This window comes from Lytechinus variegatus, chromosome 16, assembly GCF_018143015.1.
Source record: "Lytechinus variegatus isolate NC3 chromosome 16, Lvar_3.0, whole genome shotgun sequence".
Taxonomy (NCBI): Eukaryota; Metazoa; Echinodermata; class Echinoidea; order Temnopleuroida; family Toxopneustidae; genus Lytechinus; species Lytechinus variegatus.
Window position 1 is genome coordinate 25,908,319 of NC_054755.1, and position 19,122 is coordinate 25,927,440.

General features: G+C 36.7%; 1 protein-coding gene across 1 annotated transcript in view; it reads left to right on the forward strand.

The window, feature by feature from the left end:
- The first annotated feature begins 2,627 nt into the window (after window positions 1-2,627).
- The window catches only part of LOC121429505 (sodium/potassium/calcium exchanger 2-like), a 43,958-nt gene continuing 27,463 nt past the window's right edge, over window positions 2,628-19,122 (forward strand). Inside the window, exon 1 of the mRNA XM_041626559.1 lies at window positions 2,628-2,897. The gene's annotated coding sequence lies outside the window, so the exon portion shown is untranslated. The remainder of the gene's footprint in view (window positions 2,898-19,122) is intronic.

Here is a 19,122-nt window from a genome sequence, read left to right on the forward strand (position 1 = left end):
TATCTTCTCCATTTTGCATTTCTAGCTGCCCCTTTCACACGATTAAAAAAACATCGTAATTTGAATGATGACTCCAGTTAAAAATAAGGCTAGAAGGCAGTTAAGAGCATCTCGAAACTATGATGTAAATGTAGGCATATAATGTTTTCTTCGAAGATAGTTCATGTCGTTGTATTTGCTTGACAAATTATGCACATATTCTCATATAAATTGGGGTACCCTCCTTACTATTCTTGTTTCATCTTCTCTGTATACTTCTATGTAAATATTGTATATACATGTACCTGTATGCATATATACCCTTTCATCATTTTTTTTTTGTTAGTGTAAAATAATGGTTTTGTAATGACTCAAGCTCATGTTGCAAGACCTTTGTGTGCTCTGTTAATGAGAGATTATGCAATATTTTCTTTACGTAATATTGTCTTTATGTAATAATCATGTATCACTGTATTTTCATATATGAGATTGTGGATGATGTGAACACACTTGAAACAATAAATAAATAAATAAATAAATAATTACGAATTTTTAGCACGTGTGAAACCAAACTAAAACATAATTAGAATCATGAACGCTAATCACAGTCACGAATTCAAATTCTATTCCGGAGGTGAATTCCAGTTCCATTCCATTCAAATCACAGTTTTTGAGTGAGTGTGTGAAAGGTCCGATGATTCTAAAGACGAATTGCAATCATCGTTACAATGATGATTCAAGATTCACGTGTGAAAAGGCCCTAATAAGAGTAATAATTTAACCACTTCGAATGGAGTCGTAACGACTCGTAAGATTTGTATATCTGACAATTGTTAATGAATAGATAAATTAACTGAAGAAATAAATTCTTTTAAATGGCAAAGGAAAGTTTAAAAATTATAGTGCTTTCTGTCAGGATTTCTTTTTGTTCTTTAATCTCTTGTTATGATTGCATTTCATGTATTAAGAGTCAGACCGCCCCTTCACACGGTAAAAAAAATCGTAATTTGAATGATGATTCCAGTGAAAAATAAGGCTTATGACGAATATTTAGCACAAAGAATCACGAACGCTAATCACAGTCACGACAATGATGATTCAAGATTCACGTGTGAAAAGGCCCAGAATATAATTAATCTATATTATAATAATAATATAGCGCAGTTACTATGTGCATATACTCATCTGCGCTTTGATACTTGGTATCATATTATTACCCCCGGCCGGCTGTATAGCTAAGCCGCCATATTAATAGGCGCTAAAGCGTTCAAGGAATAAATCCTACCGGGTACCCATTCACCTCACCTGGGTCGAGTGCAGCAAAATGTGGATACATTTCTTGCTGAAGGAAATTACGCCATGGCTGGGATTCGAACCCACGACCCTCTGTTTCAAAGTCCGGAGACTAATCCACTGGGCCACAACGCTCCACTAATATCTATATCTCCACTATATCTAACTAATTGATATCAAATGCACTAATCAGGTGTCAATCCAATTGTTTTATTTATTGGTAGAAACAAGATTAAACCTAATTTCATATAATAAAATACAAAAGAACAAATGGGGATATGTCATCATCAGTTTTCTCATTGAATATTCATAAAGACATGCCTAGAACTGTTTCACCGGAATAATGCAAATCTTTAAAATGCCATAACTTTGTTATTCATTGTCCGATTTTGATCAAATTTTCAGGCCCGTATTCTGAAGTCGGGTTTAACTTTAACTCAGGTTTAAAGTTGTGGTTTAAGTATGGATAGCCAATTGTTACATAAATCACTTCACATTAGAGATATCATAATTTAGCTCATTTGGCTCTCAAATCATTTATAATTGTCTAGGAAGTATAAATAGATGATTTTTTTTTTTCCACCATCGATGAATCAGGAAAGAGCACACTAAACATAAGAAACATACAACTTAATAAAAATTCTGACACTTTTGGCTTCCCATAATTTTAGCACAGACTTAGACCATGGTCTAATTTAAACCTATAACTTTAGAATACGGGCCTATGTTTTTTGTTTGTCTGATTTTTCTTTATCTGTTTAAATTATATTATTTTCAGCCAGGAGCATCAATTTAAAGCCACTGCATTTTGATAATCAAAATGCTGATGGCTTTATCTTGTTGTTTGCTGTGCTATTTCTTTTCATGGTAATTTTCTAGATTAACATTTACCAACCAAAGACCTTTTATAAGTAAAAGCTAGATTGTTTCTTTTTATCTTCGTTATATCGAATTCAAGAAAAAAACAACAACTTAAAGCACATGTACAGGCATCTGCAAAATGCCCGTCTTTTAGCACGTAACATGAGTCTTTGGAAAGGATCTTTTTAAGGACTCGCAGTCCGAAATTTACCCAGGTCCTGGACACTTTCTGCGAAAAAGCTGCCTTTAAATCCTTGCATCGTCGCATTCAAAACAAACAAAGATGACCGCATCTTCTTCGACTCTATTAGCATTTGTAAGAAAAAGAGAGTAAGTCGAAAACAAACTCTAAAACCATTGAGCACAAGAGTTGTACGGTGTGCATTCACAGCATTGTTGTAAACGCATTGATGTACTTGCTGTCTAATGTGGCAGTGGGAGAAAACGCGCGCACGCTCAATGCACAGGCACTGTCACTGAAAAATTTGATCAGCAGACGACAAAGTATTCGCTATAGCATTTTTCTTATTGCTTTTTGTCTGTCAACGTGGAAAAAGATATGGAATTAACGGAAAGGATGAATACATATCGTTGAATGTCTCTCTCCACACGTGATGGAGTTTCATGTTAATATCATGCATAATAATGTAAACGGAGCGAAGTGAATTTTCCTGTCATTTCTACAGCCGGGTTGGACGGATCTTCTCTTATTTATCTCCGGCGCCGTGTCGGCTTGCAGGTCCATTCAAATACATCTGATTTGGGTAAGTTATTCTTTTAAAACCTGAAAAAAAACTTGAAGTGAGAAAAATGCCAATATTTACGACCTCATCTTATGCAGGATTTGGTCTGAATCGAATTTTTAATGCTGTCTGCCAGTTAAAATGATGTTCCAAGTATGTGTAATAAATGTGATTGATTACCCAACATAGCAACGTCGTCGACACCGAACTACATATTACCACGAATCATTTCCTCTCTTTTATGCAAGGGAGCCTGGAAGAGATTTTTTCGGCGAGGGGGGGGGGGGGGTTATCATTATCGCATCCGGGGAGGGATCGAGGTCGGGTGTGAGGTAAGATAATTTGCCATGATGGAATTCGATCCCGAAGATATTCAAGCTTGGCCATTTCAACAGGACTGGACATACACTGTAAAAACTGCGGTGTTAAAACTGACACCAATTGGTGTTAATAGAGGACCACACCCTGAGGTGTTAAAATTACACCCTAGAGATTAAACGTAACACCAAAGAGTGTAAATGTAACAACAAAAGGTGTTGTTGTAAAACTAACACCACCAATTTAACACCGGTGTAAAATAACTGGTGTGGTCCTCTATGTACACCGGTTAACACCACAGTTTTTGCCGTGTACAATTAAAAATATAATTATCAAGGTCTCATTGAATACGGCCATACTGCATGGGCGGAAATCCCAGGGGGGACAGGGGGACGTGCCCCCCTACCCAAAATATATAGGGGGTGGACACAATATCAAACGCCCCTACTATTTTTGGCTTTTTTATGATGGAAAGAAATAAATTGAAATAAAACACGTATTTTGGACGAGATGACCGTATACTTCTTGGGTGATAACCTTTTTTTTGCTTCTTAAATTTATTTTTGTCGAAATTACCTTACATTTTGGGTGATAACCTTTTTTTTCTTGTCAAATTTTCCAGCCCCTGGTCCCCCTAACTTCGGAGAGAGATTTCCGCCCTTGCCATACTGCAATGTGCACTGCATTAAGCTTAAGCTATTGGACCATCTTAGTTTAATCATTTTATTACCATCGTCCTATATATTTTTTTAATCATAATTACACACAAACATGGACACACATGCACATGAGAGATTGAAGCAGACGAAGTCAAGCAACCTGGCCATCTTATGCCTTTCAGAGTGTCATATGTCGGGAAACCGCAGGCTATACTTATAGGTCGATGACCCGCAAACGGAGCCGGGATGTGTGGAAGTTACTTGAGAACTTGCATTCGGAAGACATTCCCACTACGTTGAGTCACCCCGCTGCATGTACATGTACATCATACAATATTTCAAAATGGGGGATTTCCCCCTGCCACAAGACACAAGCTGTGTTGTTGTGGAAACAGTCTGTAACTGTGTCCCATCGGAACACGTTGAGGATGTTGATGCTGGTTAGCTTATATGTTCGTGAAAGAAGAAGAAGATGGAGGAGGGGGAGTAGGAGGAGGAGGAGGAGGAGAAGGAGGGGGGGGGGGGGGGGGGGGGCGGAGGAGGAGGAGGAAGGGGGAAGGGGGCGGAGGAGGGGGAGGGGAGGAGGAGGATAATGATGATAATGGTCGTGGTGATGATGATGATGATGTTAAGGATGAGGATTAAGGATAATGATAATAAATATAATGATAATTATGACGATGATGTTCATTTCTCAAACTCGTTTATGCAGTTTATTAAAAAAGGCAATCAAATTAAGAGTTAATTGAATTGAATGAAAATTAACCTCAGTTCTGAGAGATTTCGTTCATTAAACCTCGTATTTTGTTTGTACTTTTCGGTAGAAATGGGGGTAAACGATGGGGGGGGGATATGTGGAAATTCATTTTTAACTAAGGATGTTAGGGACATAACAGTTTATTGTTTTATATTCAGTCGTGTGAAGGAAATTATTCTTCACGCTTTATTATTGATTACCATGGAAAATGAAAAGTCAATCAATCTATCTTTACCATTCTCACCAATATTGAACGAATTTTGATATTGATTTGAATTTTCCTTTTCCGTAAATGCGCCATGGAGATGGATGGGAGGGAAGAGGTGGTATAGGTATGGCCTAATAGCGCCTTATTTCGCCCCTTTTACTTCGTGTAATAAAATTATTTCTTTGGATATGATGATGCCAATTCGCCGTATTGACCTCTTGACCATTACAATAAACTATCGATTGACCTGGATACGGTCATTAACTCGTCGTCCACCCCGAACTGGTATATCAAATTAAAACGTTAGAACTCTTCGCAGTAGTAATTGCATCGCTATTATCGATTTCAAAATTTTCACTGGCAATCGTTGTCTGTGACATAAAGGAAATAGCTTGTCTGTTGAATAGGGTGTTGTGTCTGTGAGGGTGTGTTAGGGTGTGTGTGTGTGTGTGTAATGAGAGAGATTGAGAGAGAGAGAGAGAGAGAGAGAGGGAGAGAGGGGGGGGGGTGGGGATTGGGATTATCTCATTAGTCGATTTGGTAGTTGGCATTTGCCGGTGGCTAGGTCATATGTTGATCATAAAAAAAAAATGTTTAGCGGTGACCATGGTGACCACCAATTAGCCCTGGAGAAAACTATAATATAATCGTCAATGGTCAGTTGGTCTCATTTGACCAATATTATTGACAAAAATCATTTCTTATAATTGTGATAATCGAACCAGTGTAAACTGAACCAAATGTATTTAATACCCAATTTGATTATATACAGACTGGGACCGTATCATTGGCTCTATATGCAAGTTACCTTTATAATTTAAATGGACGTGAATCATGCATGTAAAATCTGTAAGTTTGTATGTCGTTGGTGTATAGAACCCTTTGAACGCCTATACTCGCTTACTACCAGTGCTTACTTTCTTAGTATACTTTAAGCCTACAAACCAAAATCAATGTAAACCCTATAAGCCATTTCCTCGTATTTTAAACTTTGGTCTAAAATTGTGGATACCCTTTGTGTAAAAAAAAAAACTCAAGAGGTATATAGAGTTTAATTTTGTCAGCTCATTTGATGATCAACTCATTCATAAATGTTTTGGAATAAAAACTAAAATAAATTTCCACCATTCAGAGAAGAACAATGGAATGTATATATATATTTTTTTCATCTCTGGATTTCAATAATTTTAGCACAGCGTTAGACCAGTGGCCCGTAACACAGGCCAGTGGCCCGTAACACAAAGCTTAGCAATGATCGTAGACAATTTTTCTACGATTGATTCCATTAACTACAATGTACATCAATCGTAAAAATCAAGCATACGATTAATTGCTAACCTTTGTGTTATACGGGACCCGGGTCTATAGTTAAACTAGGCTTCAGGCCATTACGGACAGGATAGATTCTGAATGAAATCACCGGATCGTTCAACTAATGAAGGAAACGGTTTTTGTATTTTCTCTTTAGGAAATAATAATTCTCATTATCTCATGTAAAATATCATTCTTTAATGTTCCATAAAATTGCTTCATCATGATGTAGAAACGCCTCGAGGCTCTCGAGTTTGAAATGACATTATCACTGGCGCTAATACAAACATAAATCACTTTGTGAAAGGGACACATTTAAGTGGTGATTATTGTTATTACATAAATTAAAACGGTACGTCTTCATGGTAAGAGAGTGTTTTCGATTTGATTAATGTGATGACGCGTCGCTGGACAATAAATGAAGAAGTCCGGATATAAAAGCAGTTTTATTTGTTTTACTTGTTAGAGTAAAACATGAATCGGTGGTTTGGCGGCAAGTCATCAAAGAACGATATTAACAGAATGATGCATTTTTTTTTACATTTTGATTTCGTGACGTCACATGCTAACAATATTAATATATCCCACAAAATGTCATTTCTCAGACCGTTGACAATCAATTTATATTCGCATTCAAATTCTCATCAGAAACACTATTTAAAACACGCTTTAGTCATTATGATTCATAATATCATTCAATATTCAAAAGTCGGAATATCATTGAATATTTATTGTATACATGCAACTGCCCATTATGTAACATCGCAAAAAGTATTAATTATGTGCTATTCTTGTGTTGGTTTTCGTCAAAAAACATTAAATATGTAATATTTCACTGTAATTTTTTTGCAAAATGTTATTAAAACCAGCAGTTTGTAGGGTGGAAATCAACATTAAGTTCATCGGTCCCTTGGTTGACCAAAAAGCATTAGGAAAATGAAAGGGGTCATGGAACGAACCAGGGAGGGGTGGGGTGGGGTGAGGGGCTGAGGGCCCCTTTATGTCTGCTTATTGAATCCTTTATTGATTGCTAGTTACTTTACTTTTTTATTCTAGAAAATCTGCATATTATATTCCACGTGTACTGCATTTTTTTTTTTTTGGGGGGGCGGAGAGGACAAATATAACCCCCAAATCAAGCAAAATACAAACATGCTCGTATATCCCATCTCTACATAGGTATGTCATGAAATATTTCGACTCATGAATCATGATATCGAATATTATACCAGCAGAGTGGCCTCAAATACCTGAAGTGCAATACTTTACCATATTTGAATGAAATTTGAGGAAAATCCACAGAATTAAACTGGTATTTCGCACGCGATCATCTTCGGGATTGGTTCAAGAAATATTTCAGGTTAGATTTTTTTTTTGCGTTGAGCATGTTGGGTAATTATGGGTTGGCCTCACACAAGGTTTATTCCTTTTCGGCCATTACCTTCCCCACTGTCTTTAAATTTGATGTACATTGTATTAGGAGCGTTGTGGCCCAGTGGATAAGTCTTCTGAATTTGAAACAGAGGGTCGTGGGTTCGAATCCCAGCCATGGCGTAATTTCCTTCAGCAAGAAATTTATCCACATTGTGCTGCACTCGACCCAGGTGAGGTGAATGGGTACCCGGCAGGATTAATTCCTTGAATGCATGAGCGCTGAAAGGCAGCTCGAGCTAAAGCCGGGGTAATAATAACAACATCGCGCCTCGGAACAGAATATTTCTAGATAGATGGCGCTATATAAATGCCTATTATTTATTATTAATATTACTTACATTGTCTATTTTTTAATGTATTTTTATCTTGATCTCTTGAGGAGAAATAAATGAAACCTGTAATATATATATAGCTTTCACGTATGAAATTGTCCCCTTTTCATTTGAGTGATACCCATCGTGCCTTTTATACATGGTGAAAAATATGCAAATAATAAAGTTTTAGCACATGGGTGTTGAAGAAATTACCAAAGGGTGGGGGGGGGGGTAGACAGGGCATAACTTACCCACTCACGGAGACATTTCCACGGTAATATATATATATATATAAGGTCAAAAAATTTGTGGGGATTGGGGTGGGCAAGGCTCTCTTGCCACCTAGATCTACAAGGCGTTCCATTACTTCCCGCGTTGAAAAAAACAACAACAACAAATAATACAATTCTGGGACTTGGATCAACTTTACCTTTGAAATTCCTGACATATCACTCGCCATGCTCGCCGATTCAAATAGCACGGACAGAGGACGTGAGGAGGAATGCTTGAGCGGAGAAGTAGGCATTGATTCATGAGATCTCATGCATCAAGTGACATTGATAGCAGAAAGAAGTACCCGAAAAACTAGGGTGGTGCGTGAAAGGGGCGGGATGTGATGGGGCAAAAATGTAGTAGTGGTAGTAGGGGAAGGTGGTGGTGCCGGATGATATTATTTTTTAATTCACGAGAAGTATGCAATTGTATATATTTGTTTTCCCGTGGTGTCAAGGGTGCATGCGGGGATGGGTGACTGCATAACCTTACCCCCTTTTTTTGGGGGGGGGGTGTCAGAAAATCTGTTGGAAAAGAGTGGCCTCGTTTGGGCCCCGCCTGGTAAGTACTATAGACCAGCGCGCCCCTGGAAGAATATGCCACAGCTGTGTTCGTCACCATCGCCATCGAGATTCAAGATTCAATGCAAGATTCAAAATGTCAAGATTCAATTTCATTAATCGTGCGCGTCATCAATGATTCTTATCGAGCTTCACGTTGTATCGCATGCACGTGCTTCTGATTTTCATGTATGGATGCACATATCTCTCTAACGAGGAGTAATAGCATTTATGAGGCGCCGATTATCTAGTTGCCGATTCAATGGCGCACTATACGTGTATGACCCGCCTTTTGCTTTAGCTGCTAAAGGGCCCGGTCCCACTGCACTTACGGATGCAAAGCGGAAGTAAAACGTAAAAAAAATCTTGCCATCCGTTGGAAAACGCTATGCATCCGTTGTGTACTCATTGTGTACGTGTTACATAGTTCTTTCCATCAAGTATCTGTCCATTATTGTTATTTCATCCGCACAAAAAGTTTTGAGCTGCACAAAAGTTTTAGAACGGAGGAATCGCCGTGTACGATGTATAAACGAGCAACAAACGCCCCATGTCCGTCGTCATCCGTTAAACGTCCGCTGTATTCTCTCTACACACTTTGGGCATCCTCGCAACTCAGATCCACTGGAGCTGAACAACGGAAGGAGGGAGGAAAGATAAGGTACATTAGCACAGAAATAGAATTGATGTACTAGCGTATGCATCTCGTGTATAAAATATCTACCCCCCGTATCTCCTTCGAAGCTGCCATCCACTTCCATCCGCTGTAGTCTGCGAGGCTTCAGATGAACATCCGTTTAACATTTCCGCTAAATACTACCAACGTCCGTTATTTTCCGTTAATATTTTCGGAATTTTTTCGCTCATTTTGTGAATTCTTGGAGTGCCACCCCCGAAATTTTGCTCGTCTGGCCGCCGTGTGTCCGTCGGCCAGTAGGACCAGGCCTTAAATGGCGCTTGGTGCAAGTAGGTCCATGGTGCAATCAAGGAAACAATCCTGCAGGGTAGCCTGTCCATTCACCTAACCTGGATTGAGTGCTGCACAATGTGGGTAAATTTCTTGCAGAAGGAAAACATGCAATGGCTGGGATTTTCATTTCATTTCATTTCATTTCATTTATTGGTTTTTGCAACATTTTTCATAACAAAATTCTGGACACGAAAATACATATCTGAGACTTGACATCAAAATAATGAACAATAGTTTTGTATATAACTCCTCAAACATATCTTACATAAATGAAAATCATTAAGTGGTATTTCCTGTTACAATAAATAGAATAGTTGCAAGGGTCGTCACAAAAGCAAAGCTTGAAAACGTAACAACCCTGGAAAATAGCTAAAATAATTAATGTCTACTGTCATTAAACGTGCAGGTGCAAGAGGGACTGGGAGGGGGGGGGGAGGGAGGGAGATGCTTGGTCCTTCGCATGGAATTTTAGAATATAACACGTTTTGTTGTTCGATTTTTAATTTATACATGTTCTAGATAAAATTCAATGTATAATTAAAATAATGATAACAATGGTAATGATTTTCTTTTTTTTTCAATTTGTTAGGTATTGGTTTAATTGCAATTCTTTTATAGTTCGTTTAAAGGAATAAAATGATCTTGTCAGCTTGAGTGAATCTGGCAATGCATTCCAAATATCAGGTCCATGATGTCTTAGTGTTTTATGTGCAAATAGTGTCCTAGGATTGTTTAAGTGAATATTATTGCATGTTCTTGTTGGATATGAGTGTAAATTGTTATTATATGAAAATAAATCCGTGAATACTGGAGGAAGCATGTCGTAATTATATCTATACATAAACAGTGCTATTTGTAAAGTATTAATATCATTTATCTTAAATATTTTCAGACGATAAAAAAGAGGATCTGTATGTGAAAGATAAGCAGAATTTGAACAAATTCTAACCGCTTTCTTTTGCAATAAAAGTATATGATTAAGCCTTGTCTTGCAGCTATTCCCCCAAATGAGGTTACAGTAGTGAATATATGGTAAAATCAATGTATTATATATCATAACAAGAGATTTCTCTGGTAAGATTTTTTTTAGTCTACAAAGTATTCCAATTCCTTTAGCTACAGAGGAAGACACGTTGCTTATGTGTGGAGTCCATGATAAATGCTTGTCTATTGTGATACCAAGGAATTTTACGTATTCTTTTTTTATCTAAAGGCACATTATCAATTTTAATATCTTGTGTAAAATTTTCATTTCTGTGAGATGATTGAAAATGCATAATATGAGTTTTACTTATGTTAAGAGATAACTTATTACATTTAAACCATGATGAAACTTTATTTAATTCTAAATTCATTATATTTATTAATTCTGGTAAGTCCTTGTGAGATAACAAAATATTAGTATCATCGGCGAATAAGATGAAAGAAAGAATGGAAGATGAATTTACTATATCATTAATGTATACTAAAAATAACAAAGGTCCCAGAATAGAACCCTGCGGGACGCCGCAATTGATAAACGATACAGGAGATTTAACATCATTGATAAAAACGAATTGTTGCCTATTGGAAAGATAACTCTTAATCCATGACCAAACAATGCCCCTTATCCCGTAATTATACAACTTATGAAGTAAAATACCATGGTCAATGGTATCAAAAGCTTTACTTAAGTCCATAAATAAAGCAACGGTGTGATTTTTTTTTGAAAGTGAGTTTACAACTTTATCCAGCAATTTGGTTATTGCGAAATCGGTCGAGAAATTTTTTCTGAATCCAAACTGGGCTGGTGTAATAATCTTATTAAATGACAAAAAGGAATCCAATTTTTTGTAAACAATTCTTTCTAATATTTTTTATATGCATGGTAAGAGGGAAATAGGCCGATAATTTGTAACTTGAGTAGGATCATCTTTTTTATAAATCGGGATTACTTTGGCTATTTTCATTAGATCAGGAAAGCATCCAGTGGAGAGTGATAAGTTAAAAATATGTTCCAATGGAGAAACAATACATGTTACAATTTGCTGTAACAGTTTTGTACTAATACCATCATAGCCTGTGGACTTCTTTGGTGTTAAAGCTTGTACTATTTCAATTATTTCATGTCGGTCTGTTGGAGTAAAAAACATTGTATTTTGATTTGGCTGGGAAAGATATTCTTTAAAATTCGTATTGTCACCAACTATCTTGGAAGCTAAATTGGGACCGATGTTTGTAAAGAAACGGTTGAATGATTGTGCGATTTCAGCCGGTTGGGATATTTCTTCATTGTCTATCTTAAGACTGTCGCTGTTGCTATGTGGTTTGCTTTTGTTAATCAATTTGTTTATAACTTTCCACGTGGCATTTAAATTTCCTTCTGCATCTTTTCGAACCCATGTCCCTCTGATTGAAAGACGAGAGCCAAAACCACTGGATTAATGTGTCAAGTACCTTATATGTTATGCAATAAATTAATTCCTCACTGGAATATCTGAAAAAAGTGGCTTCCCTCGGCATACTAATCCCTGGGTAAAACTATAATCATAATAACGTCAATCTTCACCATTTCACCATCATCTTCATCCTTATCATTTCCATCTTCATTGCTCAAATTACATTACTGCTGTTTTTCATGAAATATACTGTATATCGATTCTGCTGTATTAATGTATTATATTAATCAATGGGTTTTAACCTGGGGTTGTCATTTTTTCAAGCAATCTGCTTATGATGACAATCCTTCTCCTGCAAATTGTAAATTTTAACTAATTTGGTATGAGATCAGTTTTGTTTGTAATGATAATTTTAGTACATTTAGTTATGATTCATGCCAAAAAAGTTCTCAGTATACTATGTTTGTTATGCTATGGAAAATGTATTATATACGAATGATGTAATTGCAGAAGTAAACAATAAAATAAAATCAAATCAAATTTTAATTAATGGCGCTTGACTCAGCTCTTTACAGTTAAAGCACTACTTACTTCATTTTTCATAAAACGTTATTTACTATGTGAACCTTACAGTATTTTTTCTTTAACAATTTAAACAAGTGTTTAAAAGCCGCAACAATCAAGTTTAATTTTTTAATATTTATTTCTCAATAAAATTAAGCGCAGTTCCATACAACGTATCCTATGTAGGGCAAGTGCTCAAAATAATAAAACCACCTTTAACTCTTGACGGACAAATGTGGCCTATTCGATTGTTCATCAGATTTAATCATTATGTAATCATTAATCATCATCAAATCTTTATTTTTCTCTCTCCTATCTTCTCTTATTTCTAATTTTTGCGTCCCCTGGAAAGGATATTGAAGGCCAATATTCTTACAAGAGGTGCAGTGATGTTGTAGGATTAAGACATGAAGATTAGATTGTAATCGTAGTCTCGTAACGAACCCGCATTATCTGATTTCTGCTGACGTCACAGTTCAAATTTGAATGAAACTCTCTTGAAAAGTACGAGCCACGCGTTGGTTTGAAGTACGGTAGCTCTTAATTTCTTTTGTTTTGTTTGTCCAAGATTCTTTCGTGTTTAAAGTATATACGCCTAAACTGTCATCCAGTTCATTGTACTTATAATACTAGGCATGCCGGTGAAAGCCTACATTATATTATGTCAAACCTTGATGAATAATATAGAAGTTACAATAATTTGTTTCCTTATATTGATATTGACTTTGAACTACAAGGTCCGGGGTTCAAATCTCACCGCAGCACTCTCATCCTTTGGCAAGGCGTTTATCTACATTTGCCACTCTCCACCCAGGTGTAGTAAATGGGTATCCGGTATGTAGAAAGGAATTCCTTGAATGCTCGTTGCTCCCGATCAGGGTATAGCCGTGCTATAAAGCCGGGGTAATAGCATGCAGCGCTTATATTGGATTATGCGCTATATGAATATTGCATATATCATAATCATTATCATTAATTGTGTATTTTTACTTGGAGGTAATTCATTTATCAAAAAGTATGCATGTATACTTTTGATCATGCATGATCATTTAATTTCGAATTTACATTGATTGATTGTAAACAATACGAAATACTCGAATGTGCGTGCCTCTCTATATAGTCGTTGACAAACAAGCAAAAAGGGGCTTTATTCTGATTTCTGGATATGATTTGAAATGAGGACAGGTTTTGCTAACTATATAAAATTTTGTATGTTTTGATTTATCCTTTTGGTTTCGAAAATTCCCTCTTGGGTTTTACCGATTTTTTCAAAATGAGAAACGCCCCAATTCGATTATTACACTCCTAAAACAATTGAGCAAAAATGCCAACTATTACCCGACCCTGGGCAACATACTGTCCACATAACTATTGGTTAAAATCTTCCCAAATTGTGTAATAAAAACTAACAATTGGGTAATAAATTTGGTCAATTGGATAATAATTGCCCAGAATATATCTATATTTGTTATACCATTTTTTTAAAACCATATTTGTCCAACACAGTGGACAGTATGTTGCCCAACATTTTAAGTGTGTATGTACTGTTTCATCAATCTGGCCCCGTCTTACAAAGAGTTACGATTGATCCAATCAACTCTATGGAAATCCATCAGTATCATATATTTTCTATAGCAAATTTGCAATATGCCCTTTTTGAAAATAGGAGAACACACCAAATTGTCAAGAAATCAATGAATTTATGGATATACATTCATAACTAGAATTTTTTTTAACAAACATGCATTTTATATGTTGACTTTGCTGGCTTTCCATAGTTGCGATTGATTGGATCAATCGTAACTTTTTGCACAACGGGACCCAGAATTGCAACTTTTAGCACTGGACAATGAATTACATTTTGTATTAAAAGATTAGGGCCTATTTTACAGATTTGAAGAAGGAAAAAAGTCACCAAGACAATTTTTGCACCTACTGCTTCGGAGATAGTTAAATCAAATAAAGCACTAGCTTATACTTCCAGGGGTCCGTTGCAGAAAGAGTTGCGTTTAAACGCAAGTCAAAAAATCAATCGCAAGTCCAAAATGCGCGCTGTTGATTGGCTGAAAATCAAGTTGCGCATGATTTTTAGAGTTGCGTTTGATTGTAACTCTTTCTGCAACGGGGACTTGTGTAATTAATACGAATGGATCGTCTTTCTGATAAATGCCGAAGAGATTAGTCGAGGTTCAATTATACTTTGACCAGCAGACATTACCTCGCCGAAAATAGGTTAATTTTGCGGTGTTTTCCCCGCATTTTTATCATGTAGGCCTGCCTACCAGGGGCGGTTTAGCTTCTTTTTTTTTCCGAGGAGGGATTTGACCGAGAAATTTGACAAGCCCAACCACTACCAAATGAAGGTCATTTTGGTACCGATATTTTGTTTACAAGCAAAAAAAGGGGGGGGGGGGTGGCTCCCAAATGTAGGTCATCATCATTTTTTTATTTGGCAACCCGGTGGGGGAGGGGGGGGGGGTTAAACTCATACCCCCCATAGATCTGCACTTTGTTCATGTATATGTCAGGACATAAAAAACCTCTCTCCCGAATACCCGCACTCGCACTCGGAAGTCAACCCGCGTCGATTTCGAAACCGGCCCTCCGGCTGGAACTCGGTTAAACTGTATAGTTATTAATTCGGTTAGTTACAGTTCAGGGGACCGTTCCATGAAAGGACTTGTCGGACGTTTTGTCCCACAAAGTCTGATTTTTATCCGACAGTTACCATAGTAACAGTGCTTCTTATCCAATCAAAGTCAAGGACAGTTGTCAGATCCGACAACTTGTCAAGACGAAAATGTTGACGAAACGCTCCCATATATGTTGTCCATATTGACAACGAACCTAGCATATTACCTGATAACCTATAGCAAACACCTTTCTAAAGCAACATCGATGCCTTTTCAATCACTGGCATACAGGTGGGAGCTTGGGGGCTCCCCCCCATTTTCACGACCAAGAAAAGAAGAGGAAAGAAAATAAAAGGAAAGCGATAGGATGAAATATGATATTATTTTCTGAAATTCATGTCAATATCTATATCACAAACTTTGATTTATAGAATAAAAATATTAAAATATTTGCTCGCGCGCTTCGCTCACTCGCAACTTACAAAATAATTACGCGATACGCCAGATGGAGCCCCCTCATTTTTTTAAATACTCATTACGCCACTTTTTTTCAACGTGCCTTAAAAGTGTGACATGAACCGCTACGTGGTCACGTGATATCATTGCTGGGGGGTAATCGGAAATTTTCTGTAATACAAGACATTACTTTTAAAGAAATTTACTACTCGCCAAAGGTAAGAAATTGATACCTCTCCAGAATCTCGTCATGAAAATTAACTGGGGAAATCATGCGTTTTTCTCGTGAATTCGAATAATTTTATCGTGTCCATTCCGAATACCAAATTTTGAAGACGTCTCCTAGCTCTGTTTTCCATCTTTGGTTTCCATTTCGTTATCGTAATTCACCTGGTATAAAGTGGGTGATACGGAGATCAGATAAGACATATTAACAAACAAGAAAACAAACAAACGAACACAAGTAAACAAGTAAGCAAGCGACCTAGCTAGCATATAAACAAGCATTATTTGCCAAAATAACATCATTAAACATGCGAATCAAACAAAGAGAACACCTGCGTGTTATACAGAAATGATAATATAGAGCAATACCAACGGTGACGTCACAATGTTGGTATAGCATCTCATCCCCCGTATGTAACTTACAGTGTAATGTATACAAAAATTATAAATGTTATTTATAAATCTGAATAACTGTCCCGGACTCTAGGGGGGGGGGGGGTCATAGGTTCATAGATGACAGATGATCTACAGAAAAGAGTCCCTCAATTTGTATAGCATATTTTGTATTTAAGTTTCGATATTATACTTTTGCATGCATATTTACAATTTATAGCGGAAGTTTTTTTTTTTCAATTTCGGCCTATATTTTTACATTGTTGTTATATTGTTACGAAATGTCATTGATCTGTCTGTATAAGATTGAATATGTATTGTTACTTTGATTACATTTTGAAAATTTTGTTCGAAAAAAATAAATAAATCTAATTCTAATCTACAGCAATTCCGGATGATGGTTAAGCTAGCAGTGAATACAGTACACAATTTGGCCTTTTTTTCTAAAACAATTCCGGCATTTCACAAGTTTTTATTGTCTCAAAAAACAAAAAAATTACATCACTTATATAGAATACATCATGACAGACTTTAAAAAAAAAATGAGAGAAATATGTATTTCAAGAGAATGAGATCTATGGGAAAATCCTTTGCACGTTTGTTTTGCCGCGGATTACCCGAGGATTTTGAAGGTATATTTTTCTTCGACCCTCGCATCTCTCTCCTCGTGCTTTCTCGTCTAAGTTTAGATTTCCGAGAGTGCGTTGACATTGCTGAAGACATGCAATGTTTAGACAGGCCACAAAATGTTTTAACGCCATGAAATGAGGAACATATGATTTGTTTACCGGTCCAAGGGAGAAGGGAGGGGGAGGGGAAGTTTGTTCTTTTTTATGGGGGGGAAGGGGAAGTTCTTTTTTATTAGGGAGGGGGGGGGGGGCGGTGCAACGGCTGGACATCAGATGTCTTCGGAGAGTTTAGATTGCCAATTCTCTGTCCCTCCAATCCGAGTGAAATAAAAATGGAAATAAATTTGATGTGTATTAAAAAGGTTGGAAATGGGAGTGAAAAAAATAAATGCATTTATATAGGCCTATACAAAAGCAGGATATATAAATGCGAAAGGAAGCATGAATGGATGTATGTGTTCATTTACATAAAATGAAACAGATAAATATGGATGAATAATAAACAAATCATTATAAGTACTCAAGAAATGCATAAACAAAAATTACAATCGACCCCTCGCGAGAGAAGCCTAAATGCATGATACACATTAACGATAAAGGTTTTCCACCCCTTTATAATACTTAAGCCATACAATGTATGCTTATTTGCTCATTTCTATGTAAGGTCAAGGCCGAATCCCCGTTGGACCAGCCGAAAATTGAATTGGAAAATCAAACAACATTGAATTGGAAAATCAAACAACATAGGCCTATAAATGTTTCGAAATAAGAAGTAGAATTAGAAAAATAAAACATTATAAATATTCTTTTATTTTCACAGATAATGATATGCACATCACGACATGTTTTGTACTCTATTATTGGAAGTGGCAAATTTATTCATTTTCCTCTCATTATTTATTTTACTCTTAAACAAAACAAAAATAAAACAATTAAACTGAACGCAATAGTTTTGGAGAATGAAGCAACACAGCAAAAACTGTGGTGTTAACCGGTGTACAAAGAGGACCACACCAGTTATTTTACACCGGTGTTAAATTGGTTGTGTTAGTTTTACACCTATAGGTGTTATTACAACACCTTTTGTTGTTACATATACACTCTTTGGTGTTATGTTTAATCTCTAGGGTGTAATTTTAACACCCCAGGGTGTGGTCCTCTATTAACACCAATTGGTGTCAGTTTTAACACCGCAGTCTTTACAGTGAAGTTTTCAGTCCACATCCCAACTCTATTCAGCTGAACGTGTGTAGTAATGGTAATAGAATGTATAATTGATTACAAATAAAATTACCGGAAAACAGGCCTTCCATTGTGATGACGAGGGAATGAGGTGACAAGACTGGTAACATAACACTTCTCTGCCAGTCTTGAATTTCACTGGACGCGAGTCGGATAGGAAACTCAAATCTGAGTTCGCAGAAAAATGGGTTCACAATCGCACGCGTTCTCGGCAAACGTTGGCCACAATTCTTTTTAGGGTTGTATTTAGGTTGGGTAAAAAAGGAAAGCACCTCTCGGACTTGAGTCACATGAACGATTGTAACTTTTTGTAGCCTGGTTTTGCTATAAACTTACATTTATGCTGTTACTTGGAGTTTAGGGTGCATAAAACACAAGGGGGTGGGGGTGATATAAAGTGATTATCCCTCTAATATCTTAATCATTCTCTTAAATCACGTGTAGTCTACAGTTTATGTTTAGTTATTTCACATCAATTTTTTTTGTGGGGGGGGGGTGGATAAACTGCGCTGATGTGATTTTTTCCCCTGTTGGATAAAACACAGATCATAGTGTGTTCAAATAGTGAACTATATGTGAAAATATGCACACTGTTCAAATGCTCAAATTAAATAGTGTGAAGTTAGTTTCACACTGTGGACACCTCGACAGTGTGACTGTTCACAGCGTGTTCACATAGTCGACTGTGTGAATATGTGATTCACACTGTTGAAATGCTCGAATTTAGCAGTGTGAATGTGACTTCACCATGTGTTCCACACTGTGAACACACTATGAGATATACACTATGGGATACTGTGTTGTTTCCAGTAGGGGCAACCTTAAAACACCGTCCAATGTTTAACGACAATAAAGTGACGGAATGATATGCCCTAGAATATCCCACGCACATTTTGCTTCAAAATGCCTTGATTTTTCGTTC